General features: G+C 46.0%; 1 pseudogene; it reads right to left on the reverse strand.

Moving 5' to 3' along the window:
• Positions 1 to 287: 287 nt before the first annotated feature.
• Positions 288 to 4,112, reverse strand: LOC105566699 (annotated as a pseudogene).
• Positions 4,113 to 5,637: the final 1,525 nt, after the last annotated feature.

Raw genomic sequence — 5,637 nt, forward strand, 5'->3', positions numbered from 1 at the left:
TTCTACGATTAGACTTAAACTTCGATTATATTTAGACTTGTCATTACAATTAGACTGCCTAAATATAATTGTAACAACAAATTCAATCTTTGATTAGGTACATGTTGAAGATCAGAGGCCGGTTTATGGCGACGAACTGGTGCTCCAGAGAAGGGCGAAGTACGACAGGTCGTGGTCTCGCGATAGCGGATCCGCGTTTTCTCGCGTGCAGCTCGTGTCGGTATTTCTTCTCTCTCTCGGCGCCTCGCACGTCTACGTGTCCAGGATATCAAGCGCCGATTCCTCGTAACAGTCGGCCGGCATCTTCGGCATGAATACGGAGCTCGGAGCGGCGCGAAGCGGATCGCTGCTCTCTAGGAAAAGAGAAGCGCGCTCGCCTGCCACCGAGTGTTGTTTCCTATCTTGGCGAGTAGCGGAGCCGGGTGTACCTTTCGTCCTCTGACGGACGAGCCGCGGTAGCTGACAAGTTGCCCCATTACGGCCGTACCGCATACGCACCACCCAGGCACGGGTAGCTCGCGCTCGCAGCGGGACCTCCGTGTTCGCAGTCTCTTAAAACTTCCTCGTCCGTCCATCCTTTGGCATCTTCCTCCTCGTCGTTGCCCTTTCCCCGCTCGTTTCTCCGCAGATGTACTACCGCGGTTCCTCTTTCTTGACAATGACTTCCGTGTGAAAACGCAAAAATAACGCGAAGGTCCCTGCGGCTAAAGTGTTGGAAGGATTAGGATTGTTGGAGGAGAATAATGGAGGAGCTGGTTGAATTATTGAAAGATGTTGCCTATCGTGCTTAAAATTTACTTATGCTAAACTGGTACTAGCTGTTTAAGATACTAAAGCGGAACCGCCGTTTGTTCGCTGAAACCTAAGAAGCTGCAACAATGACGAACAATGACTATCTTAATATTATTCTTGCGAGACGCTCCGTGACGTAATTATCCATTCGTTTTCGGATGCTCGGTCCTCAGGCCAGATTGGCTGAGACTTCTATAGAACGTACTGCGTGCTTATTAATGTGCTCTTTCATGAAATTAAATGCGCAGTACGAGCGATATGCGAGTATTATATTTCAAAACCACCGTGGTGCTGAATGAGTTCGCGCTCGTGGAAAATTTGGAAGATTTCTAGATGGAAACGGAGCCAAAAGCCGAGCGTTTATATTGTATAATTAATGCGTCCGCATCTCCAGGTCGGGAACATGAGACGAGAGGATGGCATAGAGAACGCGTTTGAATAGCGGATAAACCGACGTTGTATAAGAACGTTATCGCTCGGTATACGGCGGAACCGAATGAATACTGTCTTCTTGGCCCCTTGTTCGAAGATTCCTCATCGTCGTCGACGTTCCCGGCGACAATTAAGCGAATGCCTTTCGACGCGCGCAAAAGTTCCCAACAATATTACGACGACCGACAGTAAGTAAGGGGCGCGACCGGATTTCGTCGCGTTTGCGAAGTTGCTCCACGGCGCTTTTGTCGAGCGCAAAGGAAATACGATGTCCGAACTGCATTTCCCAGCGCCGACTGCGTCCCGTTCCTTCGTCTCGGAAAGCGAGAGAGGAAATCCGTAAAACGTTCAACCCGCGCGCTTCTCACCTCGTTCCAGACTTCGTTCTCGCGCCCGTTCTCGCCCGCTCCGTGCATTTCCAGAAAAGTTTACCATCGAGGCGAGACGGCCGGAAGTCAATTATCGCGAGAGACGTAGCCGGCTCGTTACTCCCCGGGAAAATTATACTTTGGTATTTGCAAATTGTATTTGCGCCCTTCATCCTCGCGTGGCCGCAGAGCGCGTAAGCGCGATCGAGAGAATCCCGACTGAACGGAGAGACAAATTCGACCGCAAACGTCTTGTCGCGAGAACCGCATTTCTCGAGTTTAACGCAACGTGAAAAAAAAGTTTGCACGGCAAGTCAAGATCTAATTGGATAGTGCGACATTGTGATTTTCGTGTCTGCAATTTGTCACAGCAGTGAGAAGGTGGCATTATAAATCTCACGCAATGTGCATATCACGTACAATAAATAATACTCTCGGTCCCGCGTATCTCCGCGACAAGTACCAGTCACATGCGGCAGTGTACTGAAAATCCTTTTCAACGAGACGCTTTAAATTCTATAAACTTCTGAAAGCTGGCGCGGGGTGACTAGCGATTCTTACATCGTGAAGGATTTAAGACTTTGCGACAATCGCGGCTGTCCGGAGCGACGAATGCGCACGGAATAAAGTCGGGGCGAAGTTCGCGAATAATTCAACGGATTCTCGCGGCGTTTCTTCGAATTCTTCCACGGTGTGGCACGCTACTTTTCACTCGCCTCCATCTGGAATGTTTGAAAGCGTGCCAGAAGTGACGCCAATTAAGTAACGCGAGATATGAGACACGAGAGAACGAATTTATCGACTTGGCGCCAGTGATTGCTCTTTGAACATAATTCGAAAACATCTCGTAGTTGCACCTCGATACCTCGCGAACGTGCTTTCTCGTCCAGTCTCGTAGCACACGAGGCAGAGCAGACGAAATCATGAAAGGGAAAGGGGAGGATGGAAGAAGGGTAACATCATGGAGCAAACTCTGGTCCTTAAGTTGATTGCGCGAGAGGGCCCGGACTGCGAGGCCACTTCATCGTTAATTGTAATTTGACGTTTAGCTCGGGCACCGCTGATGCTCTCGGCCCGTAATTTTAATCCTTTCGTCGTCGAGACGATTTCGCCCCGAAACGCCCGAAAGCCTTGTGAAATTAATGAACTTAAGCTCGATTTACGCGGGGAGGGAGAGCGCAGAGGATCAAACAACGGCGATGAGGACGACGGTGACGGCAAAGGAGAGTAGGCCGTGAGAACACTTAATTTTTAACGATTTCTAGTGCGATAAAAAAATAAAAGAAAGACCAGTAGAGATGGAGAGAGAAGGAGAAAAGTGAAGAGAGCCAGAGACGAGAGAGGCACCAAAGAGACTCGAGAGTGCAGACCAACCCTCTGACTTGTTCAATTAAGCTCGAATACACGCGACGTGCATTTATGTGACTGAACGTCGCGACGTTTTCCGGCGAAGTAGGTGTTGTTCGTAACGATGAGATATTTTAATTAACAAAATTTTAATCAACGAAACTGAAACTACCGGGTAATTCCTATTAAAAGCGCGCAGCGTCGACTGCCGCAGAGTATTTTTACTATGAGCGTGAGTATCACAATCTCATTTCGCTCAGTCTTTATTTTATTAAATTTAATGGGCAAACAGGTGAAACATACTTTGTTTCAGTCAAATCATATTTAACAATAAACTGAAACATAAACAATTAATCAGGTTAACATGCTGATTTTTTGCGATCAAAATATTTATTAATTAAATTTTAACTAGGTCCTTTTAAGATATAAATTAATTAGAAACGTAAAAGCCATTTAAGACCTGGCACAGGTGAAGGTAACCAATTAAATTACTAAGTGAATCCATATACCGTCTTTTAAAAAATATCAATTATTACACGAGTATCAATCCTTTCAAATTCAAACTAGGCCGAAGATAAACATTCACGTTTCCTAGATCCTTTCGATATGATCTGTGAGATTCTTTCATCAAATCCACGATTGAACTAAGGCGTGGGCATTTCGTTAATCCTGCCATACTTCACGAATTTTACTATCGAAGACGTAACTAGGAATCTAGCCCGCACTTCGTCATAAATCACCGAACGACAATAGCGAAATAACGACATGTTGGTTAACTTTAGTCGCTCGTCCGTGCGCTCGAAAACGTGGACTGACAGCGCTGCGAAACGCGCACGGCCTCCCGTACGACTTTAATAAGCAATAAGTAGCAATAAATAATAAGCTAAACGCTGTGTCGTGTTTTGATAGGGAGGCGCCGTATTCGCGGTCCGACACGCCATTATGATCCTTCCATTTTTTTTTATCTCGACGAGATACGCCCGCGTCTCTGTGAGCACGCGCGTGAGCACGCAGTTATTCCTGCAACTCTGGCGGCCGGTGTGGTCACCCTTAAATCACGATCCTGTCTAAGGAACAAACTAATCCTGATTCATGCCGAGAGGACGAGTATAACCAGCTGGTTTCGTCGTACCCTGGCAAAACTCCTGATCCGGATGGCACGGCAAGTTTCATATAGTTGCGTAGCTTTAATTAAAAACCGCGACTATGAGGCAGGTGAAGCGAAATACGAGTGTCCGTACAAGACGTGACGGGAATAGAATGTCGAGAGAATCAGGATATGATTAATTAAAAAATTGAGCAGCTGCGGCAAAAATGTAACGTATATTATTACCCGAGATTTATTGCCGTACGTCAGATTATCTTTAATATTTCGTAGATCTTTTTCTACATTTATCGTTTACGTGCATCATTTGTCAGACGCTATTTATTAATTTGAGATTCTTTCGGGGTTACCAACGTCAATGTGTAACCACTAAAGTATTCTTACAAATGTTATATTTTATTGAAATATATTTTATCTCGCTTAAGCTCTTAAGCTTAAACGAGATAAAACATACTTGTAGATGCGTACAGTTTTGTGGCTAAAAATATTTGCAGCGCTACTTTAATGTTCAGCTTACGAAGCCCGGGGCATTCAACAACGAATTATGGAAAGCTTTAGCAAACCTGATTATACCTCTTTAAGACACGAGAGGTCGAGTCGAGTAATCCTAGGCAACTGGCGAAACCTTCGCGTTTCAGACTCTCAGAGCCGCAATTAGCTCGCACGAGGATGCAAGCGGAGCTATCCGCGTCCACCGTCCGCCTGTCGAGAGAGTCTGAGCTTGAGTGGCGGACACGACGGGGCCACGTCGAGAGAGTTAGCATAGACAATGGCCGCGCCTCGATGCGGATTACGTCGTGGCCACTCGAACGTCGTGGGAAATAAAGTAAGACCGTATTTACGCATGACAGGAGTCCTTCGTTCTGTCGTACCGACGTCGATGACACCTTTCTCGCAGATTGTCTCGGATGACTCTTATTCAGAATCCGCAAAGGGTGGATATTGATCGGACGAGATATATGTCGTGCGATAGCACTGAATGCATGTTCGCAAAAGGTGTACACTCGGCGAGCCATTCGCATCGGGTACGATCAACGGACCGGCAGAAAGTGTAGTGCGATTGCGAGAATACCATAAAAATGTTTAAGTACTTTCGGTCTCTGCGAGTTGACTCGAGAGATCGTAAATTGGAGATTAGAGATCTTCTTACTTGTTAGATGTAGACGGCACACATCTAACGCCGTTTAAGCACGAAATTATGTTATTAAGTGATATTAAACTCTACAGAGATAGAAAGAGTTGCGTAACACCATAAAACTTTGCTGTGCGTGAAAGCGAATGACGTACAAAGCAAAGTGTCGATATTCATATTAAAACAGCCGATGACATCAAAGAGCGGGTAAAAGTGAAAGCGCGATCGATCGATATGGGAAGACATGCGTTGACTCGTAAACGTCACGATCGGATCTTCTCCTTCCGTTACCTTTTCATCTCTGCCGCTTGTTGACTCGATATGACGTGTCACGTATACATCATCGGTACTCGACTGTATCTGATAAAGTTCGATGATAACAGTCAGGTGACAGGTCCGAAATACTTTCTTAAGCAGGTGCAGAGGAGATATACGCTTCCGAAGTCGCTTAATTGAATATC

This window comes from Vollenhovia emeryi, unplaced genomic scaffold (genome assembly GCF_000949405.1).
Source record: "Vollenhovia emeryi isolate VEMERY1.0 unplaced genomic scaffold, V.emery_V1.0 DF939143.1, whole genome shotgun sequence".
NCBI classification, from domain to species: Eukaryota; Metazoa; Arthropoda; class Insecta; order Hymenoptera; family Formicidae; genus Vollenhovia; species Vollenhovia emeryi.